The 26,060-nt window shown below is 45.3% G+C and overlaps 1 long non-coding RNA gene across 2 annotated transcripts; it reads left to right on the top strand.

The window, feature by feature from the left end:
- The first annotated feature begins 990 nt into the window (after positions 1-990).
- Positions 991-23,518, top strand: LOC144110171 (uncharacterized). 2 transcript variants are annotated; one of them, XR_013309742.1, is made up of 4 exons: positions 991-1,432; positions 10,942-11,023; positions 11,442-11,593; positions 23,321-23,518. It is a non-coding gene; the product is annotated as an uncharacterized LOC144110171 (long non-coding RNA). The 2 variants fall into 2 exon arrangements; XR_013309741.1 differs by having other exon boundaries at positions 992-1,432; positions 10,945-11,023.
- Positions 23,519-26,060: the final 2,542 nt, after the last annotated feature.

Here is a 26,060-nt window from a genome sequence, read left to right on the forward strand (position 1 = left end):
GAAAAAGCAAAAGTGCTCGCGCCTTATTGGCTGCGAGGGCAGCGTCAAATTTTCAACACAAAACCAACAAAACCATCCAAAACTCCAGAAGCCTGCAGCGTCAGGTGCTGAGCCACCCGCCGTAGAGCGCGCGTCCGCCGTGTGGCGGCGCTGGTTCCTAGTGTAGCACATATCATTACGCCAAATCAGGGGGTACAGGGTGATATGGGATGGGCGTCGTTCGAGAGCAAAGAAGCTAGCAGTAAGACAGCATTTGAGGAGCGATTGAGAAAAATGTGGAAAAGCAGTGGGCTAGGAAAGTTTTCAGATCCCTGTACATAAGGAATGTAGACACGAAATAGAGAAAGCGAACTAGAAAATTTACAAGCAAATATCTGGACAGCAGTAGGGGGGCAAATCAGCGGTTAAGAAAAAGGTTAAAGAAACAAAGAGAGCTCTGTGGAAAACAGGGATGCTGACGAAATCGGCACTGGGAACATACAGGATCTTTAAGCAGGAAATTGCCAAAGAAAAGATCTATGATAATTGTAGGGGAAGCTCTTTGTTATTTAAGCCAGGACGGGATTTTTGCGGACTAAGGCATGTAGAGTCAGGTACCAGGAGATAGACACGTTGTGCGTTGCGTGCGGAGAGGAGGAGGAAACGGCTGAACACTAATTGACACTTTTCTGTAAAGGGCTTCACCCTACAGTGGAAAGCAGCGGGGTTGATTTATTCAAAACATTGGGGTTTAAGGACAGTGAAGGAAAAGTAGATTTTAAGCAGGTACAAGTAATCAAGCGAAGGTTATCTGATTGGTGGCTAAAATCAAGACAAGAGTAAAATTTCCACTAATCTCCACTAGGTGGGTGGATGCCGCATTCCCGCTTTGGAGAGGGCGCAAGTGAAGCCATCGGAAGTTTGGACAAGCGTTTGCGGGTAGGTAGGCTAGAAACGCTAATTAAACCCCCAAAACCGTGACGTCATAGGCACGTAACGTAACGTCATGGTCACGTGAATTTAATTGACGTCATATTCGGTTAAAGACCAAGGCGGATTTAAAAGACAAGCACGTTTTCTCTAGATTTTTTTCAATTCCCCCACATTTTCCGAGGGCGCGCCACGCCAGCCCCGCCCTCGCTGCATGCTTATGTACGGATCGCGGTAGTGAGTGTCCGACATCAACCTGGCTGGTCGCGGCGACCGTGACTTGCATCACGACGGTCCTCATCATTATAGACGTTTCAGCGTCTGCTTCGAGGTCTTCACTAAGCGGAAGAACATGCTGCAGCATATCAGAAATGCCCAGAAGTTGGAGACGGAGGGAGCATTCTTTAGGTGCAATCAGTGCATCAGCGGGCTGCAACGCTGGAAAATTTGGTTCGTCACTGCTGCGTAGTACACCATGCAGTTCCCTGCCCAAGTCTGCGTCTTCCCTTTGGGAACGACAAAGGTAATTATTTCTATATCGTGCATGAATTTGAAAGCAGTCAGCCGCTGTGACGTCTCGATGTATTTTTTTTTTCTTGGGTCGGGGCCGGGGGAGCTTTTTCTTTCTTGAGCAAGTTTGTGCGATGCAATACAAATTAGTCCGTAGCGCACATATATGCATATATGTGCGCAACGGGCGAATTTGTAGTTTTTTTCTGCGAGCTTCTCGTATTTTACATTTATCCGTGCTCTGTGATGTGCTCCTTTCGTGGCTTGTGTTGAGTGCGCTCGAACGGCGGGCTCAGTTGTACATTTATGACAATCGTGTACTTCTTGGCGTACGGTACAGCTTTTCAAGATATGAGGTTAAACACGATTCGCGAGTTCCATGGGAATGTGCATGCACGACAAGCCATAGGCCACACGTAAATGCACTCCGGCCACGGTGCGCCGACAGACAGGTGTGGTCGACTTCGCGTGGCACTGCATGCGTGTAGACAGTTCTGCTGGAGAATGCTCGACAAAACCCCTATTAGGTTTTGTTAGTGCTGACATTTCGCACGGGAGTATCATTTGCCGGTGCGTTCCTGTTTTACACTAAGTTTTGTCGGAGATATTGAAAGCAAAGGGTTTCTGGAGGACGACTGCGACGGCAATACGTGTTCGATGTGATGGACGCGTACTTTGGCAATAACTGACGCCTATACAAGTTTTTGATTGGACTGTCGTGCTAGAAAACAAAACTGATCATTTCACAAACCTGCGCATAAATATATTCCGCAGAATCGTTCGCCACTGCAGGTCCGTTGCCTGCATATTTATGATCGGTTTGCTAGCTGGCCCAACAAGCGGTAGAAAACGGGGATCACGCAATGGAAAGCCGCGGCCTCTATCCGAGCGTAATAACCTTTGCAACCCTTTTAGAGCGAAGCTGTGATGTGTAACTGTGAAGCCGGTGATATGCCTTCTTTGATCGAGCTTCTGCGTCCTCTCTTCGTTTCGCGCTGATTTCTTTTCGAAAGAATTAAGTGCCCTAATCGTTGGAGTCGATTTCGAGAAGCTGTTATAATATGACAGCTGCACTCGAAAAAGCTTACTTGCGCGATCAAGAGGCACATGTTCGTCGTTATATTGCTGCGGACAACCCCGTTTATAATCGGGAACCAGAGTTGCTTGTACGGCGCGATCAAGTTGCCTTTTTGAAAATCGAAACGCGGAAATGTTTGCTTATGGCTCGTCACTCTTGCAGAAGTGAACGTACCTAAGCTCTGAAAGAATTGCCAATATTTCCGGTACACTGTCCGCACCCGGTAGATATATTCCGCGCATACAATCCGCGCATCAAAAATGCATATGCAAGCGCTGATCATATATCATCAGGACTGTAAGAGGAAAAAAAAAGTTGTCTCTAATCATGCCTTCAGTATCTTCGGGTGCACATGTCCGCAAGCCAATGACTATAACATATTGCATTCTGTCACCTAATTGCAAACTTCTGCGTGAAAGTGGATGTTATACCTCTGCCACACGGCAAATTTAATGTCATTCCAACCGAATGTCATTCGATGCATCGAATGTCATTCGGTCTCCTTCGGTGCCGCACGGTAAAGAATGTCATTCGAAAATGATGGCAGTGACGATCAGTGAAAAAAAGAATAGTACAATGGAAAAACATCAATGCGCATAAAAGATGTTTGAAATTGTTATGTCGTATTTCAAAAGCGGGTAAGAACATTTCTGTACAATAATATAAGCTTAAAATATTATTTCCGTTAATTCTGCAGGACTTTAGCCATAAAAAGCCAAGCCAAGTACAAAGCTAACCACAGATACAGTGCTCTAGAATATGGGTAGTGGGGGGTTTGGCAGTGACTGCTGCAACCAGGGGCCCTATTCTCGACATTTCGCCATTTTGTTCAAATTGTGACGTAGGCGTGACGTAACCATCAAGGCGGTGCCAGGTTACGTACCCACAGAATCTGATTACATGAAGAGAAAAAAAAAGTAAAAACTGATCTAGAAATAAATACCGTCGTCTGCTACTATTGGCGCCAAGTACGGAACAGCCAAGTACAGAACGCCGCTCCGGGAGCTTGCGCTGAGCCTCTGCGTTGCAATCTTCGGTGCATACGCGTCGAGGGGCAGTGCGAAGGAGTGAAATATGTTGCGGCCTCTTGAGTATCATGTCGGATGTCCGGCAGCAGCTAATGGCAGACCGACTTAGGCTACTCAGTGCGAAAGACTCGCACGTCAGTTGTCAAAGGATTCATCGAGTTCGATGCGGCGGTGCGAGCGAGGGCGCAGCCTAGACGACTTTTCAGTCGAGGTGAACTGATGGCGTACCCGCGAGTCACGAGCGGCGCTACACGCGTGCGTACTGTTGCCCAGAGAAGCTGGCGAACATCAGGAACGGGGCCAGGGTATTCGTAATGGCGTACGTGCCGAATGGGAGCGGAAAGTGAAAGCTTTGGCCGGCATGATGCCTTTGTGGCATTGCTCCTTATAACGATCGACGACAGCTTCGCACATTTGCTTACCAGCCACAGTTGAATGCAGGAACTGAGACTAAGGCAGTTTTCTGGGGGAAAAGTCATCTCGTCCGGGCCAGGAAAGGAAGCAACGGGAGCTATATTTTTAGAGTGGTGCCGCCACTGCTGAAACGGCGCCTAAATACGCGCAGGCCAGCAGTCCCTGTCTGAGGACAACGCTCGCATACTTAGCGTTGTAAACTCTGCGGAAACCCACTGTTTCCTAGGTGCCGCGTCAGCTACCGTCAGGTCAGCAAAGGTGCTAAAGCTTTTAATCGCTACGTATCGGCTTTAACAGAGAGCGGTGTGCAGCGGAGTTGTATCTGTGTGCGCTTGGAAGGCCTCCAAGATGTGTTTAGTGCTGAAATGCATGCTTGGCAAGGCAAGCCGATGTGCACATTTTAGGCAGCGCGTTGCACCAGACTCTGTTGTTAGTCATGTTTGCATGCACCCGCGCACGAAACGAAACTACAAAGCGCGGAATATCGGAGTAAATCTCGTCAAGGAGAACACACCGAGTGCGCATCCCTTATTGTCAACTTAAATGTGCAAAGCCGGGGAAAAAAGATTCTTTTCTGGCATTAATAACAAACAACATAAAACAAAGCGAAAACTCCCCCCCCCCCCACACACACACACACACACACACACAACATAATTTGAATAGAGCGTATCCTCGCAAAATTCAGTGATGTACTCATATTTTGCTTCGCAAGCCTGCACGCATGCACTTTTGTGATGTAAGTGGCACATATATTACTTCATAAAAATTAGAAATGCTGTCAGCAATTCTGCTTGTTTTTCCCTTCCTAGAAAGGCATAAATTTTTTCTACTTGTTCAAGTGAATGCGTAACACTCACGACCACCACACAGAAGCAGCTACACTATATGTGCGATGCAAGTAAGCACAACATTCTGTGAGGTGGGGCAAAATTATTTTCTTGAGCACTTACAGGCCGCCTCACCTCCCTTGCTGTCCATACAAGCAACACGAGTCAGGCAGCGTCTTGAAGTTCCTTCGTTGTAGAATAGCAGTTATGCACCTACCATAAAATCAAGCAGCTCCTTTAGATGCCTGATCAAGTACAGTGCAGCAAGCTTCCAAGTAAGAGAGAAATATATATGCCAGAAAAGGTGGAGAGGTCGGATAAGGAAAAGTTCCTTCACCTGTTATTCCACAAAGGGGCAGGGGAGGAACATAGAGGTAGAGAGTAAATATCGGTGACGACACCATATTACAGTAAGACACATGCAATGTGCAAGATACTTGCTTTATTTGCTTTGTTTTATGGGGTTTATGATCCCAAAGCGACTCAAGCTATGAGAGATGCTGTAGTAGAGAGCTCTCGATAATTTCGACCCCCCTCTGGTTCTTTGCCGTGAACTGGCATCGCACAGTACATGGGCCTCTACCGCTGCGGCCGGGATTGAACCTGCGTCTTTCGGGTCAGCAGCCAACCACCATAACCACTGAGCCACCGCGGCAGGTTTATTTGTGTGGTGCAAGAAACTTAATTTAATGTTCATGTATGCACACTCATTGCCTAGTACACGTCACACAAAGCCCGAACATGTGTTTTGGGGCCAAGCATTCCAGTTGGTCTTGCACGCAGTATTTAAAGAGACAACTAAGCGGCACCATGAGCCGAAGAGCTGAAGGAGAACAATAACATGACAGTAAACTTAGGAGCACTACAGACAAGGAGGAAATTAATTTATTTCCATACTCTGAAGGTCCGGAAGTATACAAAGAAGAGTGGGGGAACACATAAAATTGGTAACCGCTTTTTTGTATTTAATACAGCCAAATATTGCAGCAATAGAGGCAGGAACATGGCAGGAAAAACAAAAGCGTAAGATTAGACAGAAAATAGGCAAGACATTCAATGTTGATGTCGCCCTCAGGACAACGTATGGGAGGCACCAATACAGACAGCGGTAGTGTTCTGGTTAGGGTACTATTAAGATAAGTCTCCAGGATGCACAAAAAGCAATCTAGCCAGCGACGGTAGCCACTGGCTTTCGGTAGGCTTTTTAATGTGTGCACCGCATAGGATGTATTCATGATAATTAATAAACCAGAGGAGATTGTTCAACACGAAATAAATTATCCTCACAGCACCATACAATACACAGCTAAAAGGAGAAGTCAGCAGTAGGAATTGCACCGATACGGTGCATGTAGACCCCTACGTGAAGACTTCATGCCACAGGGTTCACTTTTTAGCTGTGTAGTGGAGTATTCAAGGCACCCATCATGCTATAAACTTCTGCAAGGTGAGGAAAACCCTTGTTTTAGCCTTTCAAGGCCCTTTAAGCTTCAAGAACACTGAGTTTTGCACTTCGGGGATCAAAAGCAGACCATGTGGCCTGAAGACTTGACTACAACCCTGCAATTCATTACAATTGAAGACAGCTGGCGCACCATTAAACACCAAAACAGAAATGTCAAATACAAAGCAGAACAAGCATTCCAATTTTTGATCTAGGCATTGTTTACAAACATACATACTGGAGCAGTTGCTATGCTGTTGTATTCTGCCAGAAAAATATGTGCTGCAACCATAAAAAGCACCCTATTTAGAGGATGATGGATGCTAAATGGGATTGAAATGAATAAATCAGTGATAACTAAAGCAAACCACGAGAAAAATTATTTTGCAATGTACGCAGTTGTGTACAAAGTGCCCTAAAGGGTTGAATGCAATTTTCTCATGCATTTAGTCATTTGCATCTTTTTTTTTGCCGAACATCAGCACAGCCACGCATGCATAGATAATTTTACATAGAGGTGGGATTAGACATTGGTGGCACTGACACAGTTAATCGGAAGGGAAGGCCTGAGTACTGGGTAAAGTAGACAATAAACTGGTGATCAGGATAGATGTAAGTGAAACTGGTGCATTTTATTGACTAAACAAATCAGCTGTGATACAAAGGCAGAGAAAACTGCAATATGTTAGTGGAAATTGAGTGCACTGGAAGATATATTGCACAAAATTGGAGCCCCCTGAAATATTAGCTTGTTTTAGTAAAATTAATTGCTTTTCTTCCAATTTTCTTTTGAAGCTCAAGCAACATTTTGGAGCAAGTCAGCTGTAGAACAAACTTCCTTTCTGCAAAGTATCACAACAAACACATTTGTTTTTGATACAAAAGAAAATTTCATGACTGGTGCAGGACATGTGATGGCAATGACAGTAATGAGCCGATTGCTGCTGCCACACAGCACAAGGGGTAAAATCCCACACACATCAGGGTCACAGAGGCAGATTTCTCCGGTAACAAGACAAGTTGCAATGTGTGAAAGAAGTGTGATGCGGTATATGTGCACATTGATAATGCCCATTTCACGAAGTGCCAAATCCAGTAGATTCCTGTGTTGACTCAAAAAATAGCAATGCATCCATTGATGCCCCAGTTTTACCAAAGAAACATAGGTTGAACAGATTGTCTGGAATTTTGTCAAATTCGCCTAACAGCATTAGCAGCAGCCAAGAAGCAAAGTGCCAGCAACAAGGTTGGTAAAAGTGGGGCGTTACACAGCGAAACTGGTTGAACTAGCAGACAGCTGCCTTGTCTTTCATTCATACAAGCTTGGCAGATGGCAAACATGAAAGAGTTGCCTCACTTTTTGCTCAGAGGAAAACTAGTGGATTGCTGTATCACTACACATAGCATTTAAAAGCAACAGTAGAAAACAGGCACAGAGGCAAAGAAATGTAAGGAGACAAAGCTTGCTTTGCTCTGTGAGCACACAGATAACACATTAGGGACCTTCTATCGAACGAACAGTTGCCTACAAAATCAGACTGCGCCCTGAGCAAGATGTGATAAATGACTGCATACACATCCCTATGTTTCGTGCATGTCAAGAAATTTCAGTGAAGCAGTAATCACGTCATGGAGCACAAACCTTTAACAGGAATCAAAGAGAAGTACTGGTTAAAAGCTCTGCTGGCAGGAGAAAAACATTTTGGTGACTTCCTCTGTTTCACTGCACTAAAGCACCAACATGCACATTCTGCATAAAGAGAGCACACAGCATTGCAGTACATTAAGAATTAGCAACTGTTCAGTAGCGTTAAAGCATGTGTTTAAGCGCACATCCGGCCAATTTGCAGATGGTAGGATTAAAGTTTCTTCTGCGCTTCCTGTCACGTGAAGAACTGCAGCATTAGAGAAAAGCCTAGTCTACACATCAAACACACCTGTCATTACACACTCTAGTGACAAACTGAAAGCAAAATTTGGTCCTGTTTAAAGAGCAACACAAAAATCACAGACTTGAACAGCTTTCTTGCTGTGTGCAATGAAACTTGAAGCACAAAAAATGTTTACATAGACTGATCATAGCATGACTACAGGTGAAAACTATGGCAGTGAGTCCTGCAGCTAAGTGCGGATGCATGCAATGGGTCGCACAGTGCAAGTTGTGATCGCCTTTGAAAAGAATCCTGTTCCATATGTACAGCACTTGACACCTGTGAAGACATCCAATGCAACCCTTCCAAAGAATGATTCTTTGCTTGAGAAGCACTCTAGCTGAGAGGTGAACAATGTTGAACCTTGCAGCAGCATTGCTCAGCACATGACTTCCTAGGATAGCAGTGATGCATCGAAGAGGCACATTATACACATGTCACCTGGAAGGCAATCAACACTGTCTTTAGTGCGTGAGCTTGAGTGCAATGCAAGTTTCATACACACAAGAGAAAAGACTTTCAAATGCGAGACATCACAGGGCTGTAATTATTAAACTAAAGTTTCATGTATGACCGTAACTACTACTCAAATAAACTGCTTTTGTAACAGTTATATTTTATTGGTCATCTCTATCAAAATGATGGAGGAAGTAAAACAAAACTGTGAAAACAGCTTGACTACAGCCAGACTGATGGGTATACATAATTATTACATATTTATTTTTATTGTGTTGCAGGGAAGGCAACTGCTACAAGGCACATTGTAGGGGAAGTCCAAGGTTAACTTTACCTCAGAATATTTAACTGCACTAAAATCTCACTACACGAATGCTTTTGCAACTTTATTTATCAAAATGCAGATGCCAAGCCATTGTGTTTGTGTGCAATGAAAGAAAACCATAGACATGCAGACGCCCTACGAGTCACCCACATCCGCATACTGTAGTAATCTGAAAACTCGTTGTACGTTTTACTTTACAGACAAGACTATTTTGAAATGCTGTTTTTATTTGCGCAAGGCTTCCTCGCTTAATAGGCTACAAATAAATGTGCCATGAGATTCATAGCTGTTTGCATGCGACCAAAAAAGGGTAGGAACATAAGGGACTTGTTATTACACACCCGAAGAAAGCCACCAGCCATCAATATGAATAACCTTGCAAGCAGCCATCTGAAGAAAGTCAACAGCAATTTTTCGTTGCTGTTTCCCTTAGCTCATCGATACTCGAGACGATGTACCTGGCACATGTACGCTGCCTTGCTGACACCGCTGTCTTCAGAAACTGCCCTTATGCACACAGACACTGATGCACACAGACGATGCACTGATGAGCAGTCCCGCCGACAAGCCGAACACATTCTGGAAGCATGTTGCTCAGCCGGCAGACTACCCTTTGTGCCACCCTCTCATCACTCACGCGGTTGAATATCAGGTCAGCGACAGCGTGTAAATAGAGGCAAACACTGAACTAATTGGTGTCCAGACGTTCACAGCTACCGATCGCGCCTTGAAACACAGGATCAGTGTAACGGCCGGAGCACCTACAATACCATGTTTAAGGCAGACCAGTGTGCTCACGCTCTGCCCCTTGCCGCAAATCTTCTTGCACAGCCACCACACCATATATCGCTGGCCAAGCAGTCACATTCACGAACCGGGCAGTCCTTCGAAAACACTGAGGCGCACTCACGAATGCTTCGCTTTTCGCAGCCCGTGACAACAAACGGCAGCTACGGACGCCGCCATATCCTCGCTGTAGCAACCGCGACCGCGCGGGCTGATAATTTCTTAGTATGAGAGAAGCGTTTGAAACGGGAGCGCAGCTAGAGTCCTCATACGGGTGTGAAATTACGCTCTGGTAATTAAGGCTCTAAAAGGCTGCTTAATTAAGAGGTACCATTATAACGCCGTTTCAATGCTTCTACATTCAAAACAACCATGTTTCTGAACTGTTTATTACTTCAAATAAGCGCCTACCAAACTATGGTGAGCTAACAGCCGTATAAATCAGTGTGGTCATAATTCGACTATGTCCACCATAATTCGACCATCTTGCGGTCGTCTCAAATTATGGCGGCCAAATGGGACATTTTTCAGCAATGGCATTATTTCCTTTGAGTCACTAAACGTCATTTTGACCTCACTGAATTATGCTTGTGCATCACGTGAATCACGTGACATTCCTCCAGCCAATCACATTCTAGGAAGCAACCCTCACAGTACGAACTTGTTTTTCTCAAAATTGCTAAAACGAGCCAAGTGTTTTCTTCCATGCCAGCTGTAGCTTCATTTCTCCTCCACAGACATTTAAATTTACCAACCCGGCACAAAATATAACTGTGCTAAAAATCAGTCTTCAAGTACACGTCATTTTAACGTCACGGCAAAAAGCTATTTCGAAGCCTGATGGTTTCGCGCCACAGATTTAAAACTCGTGGCTTGCACGTGATCGCCCAATGAGCCAATCAGAGAGACAATATGGCGGCGAACGGCGGCCATGCGTGTCGAGAATAGGGCCCCAGGTCGAAATAACGCAAGCGTTATTTCAACCCATGACGTCGCATCCGGTTTGAAGAAAAGACGTCACGTCCGCCAATTTTTTTTTGCTGTTTGAGCCATGTTTGAGCCGAGCCGAGCATTGCTTTGAGGCCGGTCGGCGGGTCGGGCGTGCGATCGTGTTGCACGTGAGTAATTTGTTCTTTCTATCTTTTGGCATGCACATACTGAGCAATTGCCTGTTATCTGACACTCGGCATTCCGTTGTCAACTTCCTTGCGCCCGAATATTTTGTGTTAGCAGATAACCCAGGACTAGCACGGAGCCCGCTTGCCCGCCAGTGGACCCAAAGGCCCGGAGGGAAAGACTCATCTGTTTTATCGTAAGTTCTGCTCAAAAGCTCTGTGCAGGTCTACGGAAAAGAGCAAGCGCTGAGCGTGTTTTTATATCTTTTGTCAGCCCAGCCCAACGTAACTCATGGTAACGCATAATTACCAGCTTTTGCGTGCTCCCGAAAAAAGGCGGGAAACTTTTGACAACAGTCTAGTTGAACCACTAATAAAGCCGATCGTGAGTTGGACTAACCGTTTGTGCGATGAGTTTTGTACGCGGTCCGATATTTTGTGGCCCCGCGGCTGGGAAAGTCTGTTGAGTGTTGACTTAATTGCACTTTACAATTGTATGCTCTTGTTACAATTCGCTTTCTAAAACAGGTGCAAAAATTGTGGCGAGATAAGCGATTACGCTTTGGTGTCTGCAGAGGGAAACATGTTCTTCTTTTAAATTCATATTTATTTCAGACGACAGCACGTGAAAAACTTGCAGGCAGTTTTCTGGTATGCACGGGCCTTCCCTATTCCTGCTTCGAGTCCGGCGTTCACTTGCTGGCGCAGAGGCTGAACAAATGGGACGTTAAAATGCTGAGGCAGCGAAGGCTTTAAGGCGCCGCAAGGTGAGCCCTCCACCTTCTGTGATGATTTTAAAATGAGTGCTGTGCCACCTGCACTGAACATCTGTTTTACGTGGGGAAGGTGTTTGGACTTAGGTGGCCAACTATCATGGAGGCAACTGGAAAAGCATGCTTCCTTTTAAGGCCTCTAATCTTAAGACCTTTTTACAGCTGATGTTGTAAACAGGCCTTAAAGAGATGAACACTGTGGACAACGTGCATGATGTCCTTTGACAGTTTGGAAGCTTGTGAGGTGCATAAAGCTCACAAGGCACTGTTGTAGTGTGTGACAGGTCATTGTGGCGATATTAGAAAAAGACATAGTACAGCACAATGGGACAGAGAAAAGGAGCACACAGGATAAGTGCTCGTCCTGTGTGCTCCTTTTCTTTGTCCCGTTGTGCTGCGCTATGTCTTCTGATATGCTATACTAACAAGCCCAAACTACCACTTTGTTAAGATTGTGGTCATGATAGGTTTCTTTGATTTGGCTGCACTCTCTGCACTAGTTCTGTGAAGTTCCACGGTGGTGCCGGTAGCATGCAGTGTCAGTTCAGATGTTTCAAATGCAGCTTGGCACTGTCCGCTTCCAAAACGAATGGTCGAGTGCAGGCCCGATTGATAGCCTTGCTGTTGTCACGAAATTGCAGCCAACTGCATGCTGCCGACGCCAACGACCACCAAAATCCTGAAACACTTGGAAGAATTTTCAAGGAGCAAATCGCAAAGAAGTCTTACCATGAACCTACTCTAGGAAATCGTCATTTCACAGAAAAAAAAAAAAATTGTTGCATGTATACACACAGGCTACTTACGAACTAGCGCTGAAATGCTGCCCATGCAACTGGACTTGACCACTTAGGTTTTCATTATGACGCCTCAAACAGTCACTCACCTCCTCTATGTGTAGGTCGAAGAAGCAGAGAAGGTATGGCACGTGTTATTTAATGAAATGATGACAGTTATTTGCTGGAAGGTTATGGTTTATGGGGGTTTAATGTCCTAAAGCAACTCAGGCTATGAGGGACGCTGTAGTGAAGGGCTCCGGAAATTTTGACCACCTGGTGTTCTTTAAGGGAGCTGCTGACCTGAAGGACATGGGTTCGATCCCGGCCGCCGGGGCCGAATTTTGATGGAGGTAAAATTCTAGAGGCCCGTGAACTGTGCGATGTCAGTGCACGTTAAAGAACTGAATTTCTTTCTCATGCTGTTTCAGTTTCAGCAGCTGAACGATGACTGTGACCTCAAAGAGAGGTTGCAAGTCATGTGAGGCGTGAAAAACTGCAATATAATTGGTGCTTCTACATTTGTTGTCATTCCTCCTCTAGAGGAAGGCTGGCTTCAGCAGTGCAGTAAATAAAAACGATAAAACAGCAATTATATCGCAGTTTTTCTATGCCTCTAATGACCTAAAACCTCTCCTTGTCGTCACAGCTCTCATTCGGCTGTTTAAACCGAAACAGCATGACAGAAAAATTCGATTATGAATTATTTAGTGGTCGTAGGCGAATACCAAATCGTGATTCATGTATTGTAGTGTCTTCATTATAAAGAAGAAAATATGCCACCAATATTAGGTCTCTATGGTCTATTAACATGCACTGACATCGTACAGTACACGGGCCCCTAGAATTTTGTCTCCATCAAAATTCTAGAGGCCCGTGTACTGTGATGTCAGTGCATGATAAAGAACCCCAGGTGGTCGAAATTTCCAGAGCCCTTCACTATGGCATCCCTCGTAGCTTGAGTCACTTTGTGACGTTTAAACCCCCATCGACATTTAAACAAAGAACTGTCATCATTTCATTAAATAACTAGTGCCATATCTTCTTCAGTTCTTCAACCTACACATGGGCATTGCCATACTGCTGCACCGCAGCTGCGGTGCAGCAATTCGGCTTTCATTTCATTCATTTCGGCCAGCCTAGAACTCGTGCCGCACTAGTGCAGAAAGTGCAGCCAAATGGAAGAGACCTTATGATTATGTGTCTGTTTCCTTTGCATTGGGTGGGCAACAGTTTTTTGTCCTAGCCGTTACATAGAAAGAAGAAAAAAAAAGGAAACGTGGGAACATTCACTATTAAGACAACAGCTTTCACCTGCAGACCCCAAATGAACAAAGCCTGCCTGTATACTGAACAAAGCAACTAGGCTGTCACGTATCTAGCAAGTTATAATTTTGAAAGTGGGCCTCCTGCTGTGAAACTGGCAACGTTTGTGCCCCTAGAGACAAGCAGTGGCGAGAGGCGAGAAGTCGCAGACGAATGTAGGTAGGACAGGTAGCTGAACGAGGAAGTAGTTCCCGTAATTGAAGAATACAAAGAAACACAAGGACGAGGCATGTTTATGTTCTTCCTTCTACGTTTGTCGTTTTATTTTCACAAGTTAGGAGTAGATGTTGTATTTTCACTTTTTGAGGAAAATGGGGAGGGGTTTGTTCTGTCTTGAGACATGCAGCCCAAAAGACAGAGCACAGGAGTGACTCACACAACATTAGTCTTTGCGTTTTGTTCCTACTGTTCTGTGTGCTTGCACCCCTTGTCCCCAAATGGGGCATTGACATGATCTTACGTGGTGCTATGCTGGTAAAGGATGTCTGCTGCATGCATATGGGTGTGTGGCATTCAGTTTCAAGCACCAACACACGGCTTCTAGTGCAGTAGGAATTATGGGAGCAAAAAAAACCTCAAGGATGTGGATGAATAGTTTAGCTCTTCGACACGATAGCAAGGCGGGCGAGTTGGTGATACATATTTAAAAAATTAACAGCGCGGAAAACGGGGACTTCAAGGGTAGAAAACACAGGACAGGCGCTTGTCCTGTGTTTTCTACCCTTGAAGTCCCCGTTTTCCGCGCTGTTATGTTTTTAACTCTTCAGTTTGCCTTTTCTGAAAAAATTCTGTGACAGGAGGTTCTAATACATGTCAGCCCACCCCTCATGTAATACTCCCTTGTGGGCCTTTGAGGTACAAATAAATAAAAAAAGTAGTGCCCTTTCAAACAGTATAATTTGCAACTTCGGTGCAAGATTTTCAGTGGCCCCTTTAGGGAGTGTTTTTCCAGTGCATGTAGCGATTGCTTAATGTCACTTGGTCCCAAGAACCAGACAGTTAACCAATTGCCCTTGTGCCTCTTGATGAGAAAATCTGAGAGGTAAAAATGACAATTTACCATAGCTGTGAACACTAATGAGCTGGATGTATTTCCGAAGAGAATCGAGGTCATCTACTTGGCAGTGGTAAGAATTTTGGGTTGGTTAGAGCATAGATGGCTTAACATCATCTTCCGTATCTTAATAGATGTGGCATTGTTGGCGTGTGTAATTAAAAATTTGTTTCGATGTGTGTGTTTCGATGTGAGCTGTCAGCTCGGGCATGACGAAGTTGTAAGCTCGACCAGAAGTGACTGTGCTGTTTGAGCTCAGGGCAAGAGCTTTGAGCGAGGCCACTGCACTACGTCCTTGTTGTACATTTGGCTTTCATGGTGCTCCAACTTCCTCCTTCCCCCACCTGTGTTAGGAATGTCGCCATGGGGCCGAGCGAAAGTGGTAGGGCCATGGCATGGCCACAAGGCCATTAGAGCAGTGGCATGGCCATAAGGTCCATCCGAACAGTACTGCCTAAGACTTGTTTGCTGGATTGGCCCCGCAGTCAGAACTGAGGTGAGTTATGAGTGGGCCACTGTGGAGAAAGAAAGTAGAGCAGCGGAAAATATGCCACGAATGGTGGAGAGCTATAATTTGGAGGCAACCTTTGATGCCTTTTTTGCCATTGTGGTCAAAGCTATCTGTGAGACCATCAAGGGCACCACCTGTTCTGAATGCATCGCATAGCAATAGATCAGGGCTTCAATTTTATAGTTGGATCATGGGCTTTACTGCAGGAAGTGTATGAATTGGTTCAGATTTCACATTGAGGCACATCAAATTCAGCAACGTTAGTACTCACAGGTACAGTAAAACCTCGTTAAGGCATACCTCGCGGCACTGTGGAAAAACTGTGCAAAGCGGCAATATTGTCACGAAGACGACGAAGCTGGCAGTGATGCGGGAACGGAAAAGTCACGTTATAGGCGAGCGGCCATTAAAACCATCTCACTGCCATCATTCATCGCCGCTTATTATTCGGCTGGTCACCACTTAACATTTGGTGTGAGATGCGGGGTATCATCCCCATCCTGGTCCTGGATCTTCGGAGTCTTCTGCCTGCCGTTATTGTCGGCCATGTGCACCTGGTTTGCCCCGCTGTGCCCCAGCCCGCCAAACCTGAATCGACCTCGCCGCTCACCGCAGTCCCATCCCCCGCCCTGACCACAAGACACGTTGACATGACAACGCTGCCGCGACCCGAGACACTGCCCACACGTGAGGACACAACCCCCCTGCCCATGCCATTCGGTGCATTCAAGGGCTTTGTCCGTTGGCTACTGGTGACCTGTGTCCCAAGCGCTTCGTCGACTAGGATTCACTCACACGTATCTTTCATCGTGGCAGCCAGCACTTCCTTCCATGCCATTTGTGTTGTACCGTCCTCCACTGAGCCGTCTCTCCGTTGGTGTGTTCTTCTATTAACTATCGGGATGATCGCTCGGCAGCCCCGCGGAGTGTCACTGAAACGACGAAGCTGGCAGCGGCGCGGGAACAGAAAGGTCGCGCTATAGGCGAGGGGCCATTAGAATGATCTCACTGCCATCGTTCATCGCCACTTATAATTCGGCTGGTCGCCACGTAACAATATGCCCAAACTGAAAGCAGCCCGAGTATATCCGTTGACCTGGTAAAAGATGATACCTGAGGCATTTCAAAGAATGTGCAGGCGAAACCTTTTAATCACATAGCTACAAGTGCAGCCTCGAAGGTATGTAAGCCAGGTCTCGTGTCCCAGCTGCTCTATTAGGCCGTATTTAAGTGAACAAGCAAGTGTCTAGCACGCATGCAGTTTTTTCCAACAGTACAAGTTTAGCTGTCTTCAGCTTCCACGTAGGCGTTACTTTCATTGGATGGTGTTTTGCCAGTGATGGAAGCAACAGTGTCAATACCAAACTGTGCTGAAGAAGTCTTGGACTGCATTGTCTAATCCATCACCAATCATGCAGAAAAAAAATGAGCCTCCGCAATGCGTCCTCTGCAGCAAAATACCTCCTGTAAACAGGACGTATTTAGAAATACCTGCTCTATTCCGAGGCTTGGATTGGGAAAAGTGGGGATAAGAGTTAATGGAGAATATTTTAGTAATCTGCAATTCTCAGGTGATATCGCTAAGTCGCTCAGCAGATGAACCACAAAGCAAGATCAGTAAGCAGAATGGTGGGTCTAAAGAATTAGAGGAGTATAGACACCTAACTTTTGGGTGCGTGTTTTTTGTTTGTAACGATGTGTAAGGCGTTGTTATACATGAATTACCACCTGGTATTCTCCTATAACCACTAAATAATTTATAATAGCATTTCTTTCTCGTGCTGTTTCGGTCTCAGTTTCAACAGCCGAACGAGGACTATGACGCCAACGTGTACTTACAGGTCACGTGAGGCATGAAAAAACTGCAATATAATCGCTGCTTCCACATTAGTTGGCATTCCGGCTCTTCAGGAAGGCTGGCTTCAGCAGTGCAGTAAATCATAACGATGAAGCAGCGATTATATGGGCGTTTTTCGATGCCTCACGTGACACAAAAGCACTCTTTGACATCACAGCAATTGTTCGGCTGTTGAAACTGAAACAGCGTGACAGAAAAAATTCAATTATAAATTATTTAGCGGTCATGGGCAAATATCACTTGGTGATTCATGTGTAGTAGTATTTTCTGCATCCTTGTAGAGAAGAAAACATGCCACCAAAATTATGTGTCTATATTCCTTTAGCACGCAGAAAACCAAATGGAAAATGCTCTTGGCCATTCCCTCCAATGCAAATGCTGTGTGGTGTATAATATTGTTACGTAGTGGCTCTCCAAAGAGTGAGTTGCGATGAATGATGGCAGAGATATAATTTAATGGCCGTTGCTTTAGCGCTAGTGCTCTGTAACGCACCACAGCCAGCTTCGTCGTCTTTGTCACAATATTCCATTTTCTCATGGACATTGTCACATGTAGGAAACTGGGTGGTGTGTCATTGTTTGCGTAAGAACTTAAGGACACTGAGAAGTTCCCTAGGCAGCCGCTGACCACACACCATACATGGCAAAATTACTTCTGAAAAGTACCTAAATTCCATTACTAATTACTTTCCTATAAATCACAGAAGTAATTACATTACAAATTACTGGTCTCAAAGTAATGACATTACATTACAATTAGCTGCCTTAAGTAATGAAAATTACTTAGTTTCGATGCTAAAATGTTTCGCATTGGCCATAGTTTGTGCAAAATTTCTAGAGTTTTGTTTTTGTTTGCACCGCCACTGAGCTTGAAAATGGGCGTCAGAAATTTTTCCCCTTTTTAGTCACTTTGAACTGCAGCTTTGCTGATGTAGATGAGGTCGTTGTCATATCATTCTTCAATCAGAAGTACATTGTTCAGTGTGTAATATGTTCCCACCATCCTGATTTTGAAGAATTTGTCATCCGCGTAAACAGTGGGAGTGCAGTGACTGCTTATCCACGCATCACCCCAGAAGTGCACAGGCGCGCGAGAAGTTGCCAATTCTGCTGTTCAATTGATTTGTTCTGGAGGCAAGTTAGTGGAAATACATTGCATGTCGCTGGGACGCTGTTGCCTATCTTGCACTTGAGTTAGAAGTACGGCCTCAGATGAGGCCACAAAAACCCGACAACTCGTGGCCAACTTTCTTATACGTGTCAGTAGAGACTTTTTGTCAGTGTCAAAGTACTCAAAGACGTCAAAGTACTTGCTCAAGCACTCGCAGTGCGTCTGCGTGAAGGTGCCATATGGCATGCCTTGGTCATCGAGCTCTCCTGGTGGCCATGCAGTGCGTTTGCGTGTGAGACCTTATGCAGCGCAGGGAGATGCGTAGCAGTCCTGTGACTGATATGCAGACTCTTCACCAAGGCAGTGCTGACGCCTGCGCGCACCTCTCGTCCGCGTGCTTCCCTGGGGTGCTGGCTATTACTACTTGCAAGCTTTTAAGGCACAAGCCTTAAGTGGCACATTAACATCGATACCCGGCGTTGTTGTCGATGTCCAGGAAAAGTGGTCCATAACCCCCAATGACATCGTCAGCAAAGAGAAAAATTTCTTCCAAGGGTGCAGAGAATTGAACCCAGGGCCTTCAAATTACGAGGTGATCACACAACCCATCGGCCACAAAACCGCGTTTTCTTGGCAAGTAATGATTCATTTAATGTATGTGTTGCCCTATGACTATAAGCTAATGAGTAGGTGTGTCACTAGAAAGGAAGGAAACAATATAAATTAAAAAGTGAATGTTTTTTGCCTTCAAAGCATGAAAGTAGTCTCTAGTTTGTCCGTAATTTATTCTTGCTTTGGGAGTCGCCGCGGTGGCTTATTGGTTATATGGGGCTCGGCTGCTGACCCAAAAGACTCAGTTTTCATCCCGTCTGCAGCAGTCTCATTTCGATGGAGGCGAAATGCTATAGGCCCGTGTACTGTACGATGTCAGTGCACGTTAAAGAACCCCAGGTGGTCAAAATTCCCGGAGCCCTTCACTATGGCGTCCCTCATAGCCATAGTCGATTGCTTTGGGACGTTAAACCCCCATAAACTGCATCTTTGCTTTGTATATGCTCATCTCCCAAACGCGAGGCCAAAGCATGGCAGATACGAGGAGAAGCATGGACTCGGTATGCAGCAAAAGTAATATTGCTAGTAATTGATTACTTTTCCGTGAAATTACTGCTTGAAAGTAGTTCATTACATTACTAAATTACCAGGCCACAAAAGTAATGAATTACATTATAAATTACCGAGAAAAGTAATTTAATTACTGTAAATATATTACAGTAATTTATTTGCTGGCTAATCTGCCTCACACTGTTTTCAAGGTGATTGCACACTGCTTTTCAATGAATGCGAAATCCTGACATGATAGCTTTTGCAAATGGTACGAAAAAACGCCTTTTGCATATTTAAGGCAAAGGTTTGTGCCACCTTCCCTTTTATTTTTTGTCTCCCCCCCTTTCCCCCTTCATGTTTTTTTTTTTATGTTATGAATGCAATGTTTTAGCAATAAGCTTGAATTAGCCCCTATGAAAAATTTTTTTGCTGGTCTGCACATGACTGTCTCTATGTCCAGGTTTTGCGCCATTTCCTAGTCCCTGGCATTTACTAGCACTTTCACTTCAATAAAACTTTTGTGAATGTGCTGGCACAAATTTTGAAAAGTTCCTTTGCTAGCGCTTGCAAGTTGTTTCCATATTTTTGTTTTCCATGGGGGTGAAGTTTCATGGCATGTCCAGTCCGTCAACTATTTCTTACCGTTCTCAGATTTGTCCCGTTACACTTGTGCATTGTGGAAGTGCCGCAGCTACTCTTAAGATGCTTTGTGTCCTTGCCTTTGTGCAGGGCAGCAGCGGCGTCTTCTCCGCAATGCTCATTTGCATGTGGGCAAAGCATCCAAAAATGATGATTAGCTTGGCTGGCATTTTCTCTTCGTCTCTGAATGCATCATGTGGTCAGAATTTGGCAAAATTATGGACATGTATACCAGGGAATCGTTTCAAAAAGTTATCCAGGATTTGTATTGTGAATAAAAATAGCACAACACGCATAATTTTTCGTTTTGTGATACTGCAGATTACACGAACCAAGAACAGAACAGCAAGGTTCTACTGTGTTTCTTTGAAGGGCTGTGACGGTTTTAAAGGGTGTCTAGCAACCTAGAATTGTCCAGAGGAATTTCGTTTACCTGGAAAATTCTGGCAGTTGTGAGGGATACCATCAAGAAAGTGGTCAAGTCTCGGAAAAGGACGGACTGAAATTAACGCAGAGGTCTGCTGCGAGTTTTAACGATACTGTGAGTGTCCAGCACACGGTCCGTTCTTATTGGCATGACATAGTTTTGCTTCTAATGAGTATTAGGCATGGCAGCCTGTCTGTTCTAGCTGTCTTTTTCTTTAAGTGAGCACTGTATATACTGGTTGGTTCTGTACAGGTTGCCACACTCCTCATTAAGTTTGGTATGGTGCATATGAATAGACACGGCTACGTTCAAAAGTATTTTCTGTGGAATAAGCCGTAGTCATAGTAATGTGCAGAATTCATGCACTTTCAGTACACTGATGTGAGGTGCCACGCCACCCCAATGTGGCATCAAAATCGATCTGTAAATCTTGCTCTCAGGCCTCGTCAATCTTGTAGGCTATTGCAGAAACAAACAAACAGAGGCTAGTTTCTCTGCGGTTCGAGCTGTGATGATGAGGTCGTAAAAAGCTGTTACTTTTTATGGAAATGCTTGGTGCTTGTCCTGTGGCATTGCTGCTATCGAAAGGGGTGCCAAAGTGTGCCTTCATTGGAAAGGCAGTAAAAGGCAGTGCTTCTCAGTGATGAGCAAACCAACCTTTGTCAGCCCTTTTGTTCAAGGGTTCCTTCTTGAAAGCCTGAAATATTGTTTTGCAGTACAATGAACAGTGTATGGAGTCCCTGAAAGAATGCATAGTGTTCCGTTTAGAAATTTTCCAGAATTTTCTCGGAGTTTTGTTTCTTTTGTGAAAGCAGATGTAATGTCAGCACATATGGCCACCACTCTTATGAACATTAAAAGAAAGCAAAAACTTGTGAGCATAATTTTAACAAACTTCCAAATCTAAGAGTCCGGATCAGTCAGGCACTTTTCGTCCAGTGAGAAGGAAAACAGCTGCTGAAATTTCAGCACAGATTCCTAGTTGAAATGTGCCAGCATGTGTGGGTCCGTTACGGCCAGGGATTCCAGTGTGGTGAAACCCATACACAAGAGTTAACTGGGCCATGTCCCGTTAAGAATGCTCCATCTGGGGCAGCATTCCACAGCTGGAGGTGTCACAAGAAAGTGTGGAAGAGGTCGTCTTGTTAATGCTCTCACTCTTGTAGCTTAAGCTGCTGTTCATCGATTTTTTGTGTCATTAATGTTTCTCAACAATGCCACATCACGTCATACGCCTTTTCAGTGTCTGAACTGTGACAAGAGCATCTCCACAGCAGCCGTGGCCTCATGCTTGAGTGCTCACCTCGGCTACGGGAGGTCGTGGGTACGATTCCCGCGGCCTCCGGTCCACCAGCCAATTAATCCAATAGGAACAGGCAGTCCCCCAGCCTAGTGCTCGGCTCTCCAGGGCTGCACTGCGTGGGAAGGATAGCCTGCGCCTCAAAATTCCCATCAAATGCGGGCACAAAAACGTCTCCACGTGGTTAAAACCCGCAGTCCAAAACTCTCGCCTTGTGCCAGTTACAAAACTCACAACGTTCACTTCTCTAGCCTCAAGATAGATGTGCCATAAGCACTCTCCGCTCACAAACCCCCTTCGAGCAAAGTGCGGCGGTATTTGATTGTTACTGTTGTGGCTGGCTCACACGCATCAGCAGGTGTGCATGACGGGTTATAAAAAAGATGGGCTTCTACCGCACGAGGTGGACTTAGGGTTGCTTCACGGCGGAACTTATCTCTGATCCATCAAGGCAACGTTTTGGTTGGAGACCCTTCTCCCAAGCATCTCACCCTAGATGAGCCGAGCACCATGGCGGGGAAATCTTAAAACCGGTGGGTACCTGGCGGCACTGGGTATTGAACACAGCACCTCCCGAATGTGAGGCAGATGCTCTGCCACAAGGTCACGCTTCAGTGCTATGATCTTTGCCAAAAGGCCGAGAAATGAAAAGTCGAAAGATTGTTGTTCAGCGACTTACAAAGTCAAGCTCTCATGTTTTTTCCTGAACACAGTTATGGCTCAGACTAATTGTACCATTCTACATGATTTTCCCTCATTCATTGAGATGCTCAGTAAGCTTTAGGATGTGATAAATTATGAAGAGGAATGAAATATTTGTATGAAATGTTTCTTTTCATCACTGCATTTTGTGGAAACATGTTTGTATTGTAATTTCAAATGTTTTATAATTTGAACTACTCGAAAATAAAGCATATCGCAGTACTGGCCGGCATTTCGAAAGGCCCTGGTATGCACACCATGTGTACGAGAGCAGACGATGCAGCGGTCCCTGTGTCATTACTTTTGGAACCCACATGACCAGGGTTGCTGCTCTTCCTCGGGAGTGACGTCGTAATGCACCCCGACACTCAGAAACCGAAATCGCTCAGTATAAATAATGCGGTAATATTTAATGTTCATATTTAAATTGCGGAGCACGTATCACGCACCGGGTGGGAGTATGCAATGCTTGAAACTAAGAACACTCCAACCAAAAATTTGATGTCTCCGCTCCTTTAAGGTTTTGGGTTTAGCATATGGAGCTTGTGAGCTCCTGTGTGCCAGCTTCAGAAGCCTTTCAGAAACCCTTTCATTGTTTGTCTTGACTGTTTTTATTCATTCTTGGTCTCTGCCTTGTACACACTTCTTTTTGTGTGTGGTTTCTCTGGCACATCTTGAACAATGTTCCTTTTATCCTTTTTTTTAAGGATCTTTCTAATGTCCATACGCAAAACCACTACAGGAGTGCGTGGGCTGCTGCTGTAGCCTGTTGGGAGATCTCCTTATCTTTTTTCCTTCATATGCATTCCATTTTTTGTGTATTTGTTTGTGGGTTTCTCTTAGTGGTTTATTAGTTGCATTTTATTGTTCTGAGCTTGCATACTTTTTTCTCTTTTCATGGCATCCAACCCAGTGTATGACTGACACTAGTGGAGGGACTGCAGCAGCCGACCTTGCATGGCGCGGCAGTCTCTGGTCCAAGGCACCTATTCCCCGTTCCAGGCTATTGGCTCAAGGTTGTGCTCACAAGTCTGCACCTTGGCCTACAGGCAGAGTCGCATTTGTCCCACGTCAGCCAGGACTTCCTTGCCAAATAAAGTGTTCCTACCGACACGCCTTGTCAGTAATTGATGAAGCGTATGAATAAATGAGTAACAACTTCGTTGGCCGTATAGAAAAACCGTGTTACAAAGCAGTTTTTTTTAAGGCCATACCCAGCCACCACATTGTTTCCTCTGAGCAACCTACTCATCTTTGAGGTAAGTGCTTGCCGTGTGTCGCATCACAGTCTGAAGTGTTGCTGCAGAACCGCATATTGCCTTCCTGTTTATGCCATTGCAGCAGGAAATGCTTCACAATGCTAATGAAAAAAAAAAAAATTTCGCCAACATACTGCTTTGAGACAACTGCTAAACGGGTGCCGAAGCCCACTGAACATCGTAATTGAGGCCTTTTGAGGCTTTAACTGCTAACAAGAGGCCCTAAATATTCGCTAAATTTGATTTATAGTCTTCTCTTACTGTTGTAACCTATCTTTCCTCAAGCAGAACGGTAGCTGAAGTGAATTTGCATCACCTGTTAATGTCAGATTTTTTCTTTTCTCAGCTGCTGAGGGCCATTATTGCCAGAGGGGTATGTAAGGTGTGTGCTGTAGACAGGTAAATCGCTTAATTCAAACGGACGGTATTTGCAAACTGGCACTTCGCTCCCGTCAAAATCGCGTATTTCAGTGCGACGAAGCTGACGGTAATATAAGCATACGCAACGGCCGTACAGCTTACCTGTCCGGACCGATGAAGCATGGCAATGCAGCGCGCTGCATGCGGCCATCGTGGAGAACCACTCGTCTACTACCCCTGTCACACGGTGCTTTCGAAGTGCAGTTTCTCTCCCCAGCTGCGCTCCTGTTCCTGCCACGACGTGGGACCAGTTTATTTTACCGTATGCGGGGCCTATCGATGAGGCGCCGCTGACAGTGCTGATGAGCGGTCGCATAAGAATGAAAAGACCCGTACCAACCCATGGTCGGGCTCCCAAATTTATTCCGAACCCTGCGTAAAGAACTATTTGCGGTCCCCTTACCATTTGTTTCTAATCAGCATAGTTTGAACAAATTTCCGGTCGCTTAATAGTTTGAAGTATCGAGGCGCCGAATGCCTGACCATTGGTACGTGGCCACGTACATACTTCCCATCCATGGCGCGCGCACAATTTGTCCCTAAACGTAATGGCCCTTGGATATATTGTCTTCATGTTCAAAAGACCTGTCGCAAATCTCGAAAGTTTATTATAACGACAAATTTATATATAAGACTGCTCAAAGGGAGCACGGCTACAAAACCACCGCCGCACGCCGCTCTTAATTCAGTTCCAATAGATTGACCGAAAGTTTGAGCTATAAAAAGCGAGCACTAAACAACGAGAATTCACTGCAAGTGTGTGTTTGAGGACGGATCGCGCATAAAAGGTTTTACCACTAAACGCACTGATCATAGTGATTGCATGCGGCACAGCGAAACGGTGATATCAATATAAGATGGAATTCCGCATCTGGCGCATCTAGCCCTCGCAATGAAAAGAGGCAGGATTAATTTTTCCCTTTGCAAAACAAACATCTAGTAGAACCCGCTGTTACGTTCGCGGTTGCTGCGTTTTTCCCGGTATGTTTTTTCTTATTCATATGAGCCAGATAGTCCAGCTGCCACAGAAGCCCCTTCAACTGAAACTCGATCGCCTATATCTGTTAAATAATGCAATTATTGCATAATTACCTTGTCGTACTTCGCGAAAGTCATCTCACGATGGTAGTTTACACCGTCCCGGAATTCGTTCAATGCGCGCGTAATGGCGACGCCGGCCAGAAAAAGCGAGACTATACACGTACTCTATATAGGCACTTGTTTGCCGCTGCGTTCGGCGACGTCTGGAAGCACCCAGGCCAGCGCCAACATACAGACCATGTGATTTTTTGTGCATCTGTTGGCGCAGTTACATCGACGCTGCGACGCTAGCGCGAACGACAGCACAAAAACGAAACTATGCCGCGGCAGACGGCACAAACAGCGCTGTACGAAATGCACTTGCGTGGGTTCGCTCCGACAGTTTTATTTCTGCCGTCCGCTTTATTCTTGTCGCCTGCGCCTTAAAATACACAATTTCTAGATTCCAATATAGCGATGATTCTATGGGATTAATGCGGCCACCGCGATAGCAGCGAAGAAGCGCACGCGTACCGCATCTTCGCACGCTCCGGGTATGCTCCCTCTTCATTGCTAATACCTTCCACAGACAGCTGCTCAGGCCAACTGAGACTCGTCGCAGTGCGTTTCTGAAGGACGGTATTTGCTTATGTCAGCTTTGTCCCCCTTTCTCTTATATATCATGTTCATTCTACTTGATCGCCATTCATTGGGGGCTTTGCCATCCACTACCATTTTTTTTTCACTACCTCTATTAATGTTTGCTTGGATTTTGGTCAAAGCTTCTTTATTAATATAATCGGAATACCATCTGGTCCTGTCGACGTGTCACTAGCAACCTTCTTCTCTTGTCATAACGCGAGCGCATGGTTGCGCTCTCTGGAGGGCCACCGCGTCCGACACGGCCGCGCATCGAAGCGAAGTGGTAGATGAGGCGAAGCGCCACGCGCAGGT

The sequence above is a fragment of the Amblyomma americanum genome, chromosome 1, assembly GCF_052857255.1.
Source record: "Amblyomma americanum isolate KBUSLIRL-KWMA chromosome 1, ASM5285725v1, whole genome shotgun sequence".
In the NCBI taxonomy this organism is placed as follows: domain Eukaryota; kingdom Metazoa; phylum Arthropoda; class Arachnida; order Ixodida; family Ixodidae; genus Amblyomma; species Amblyomma americanum.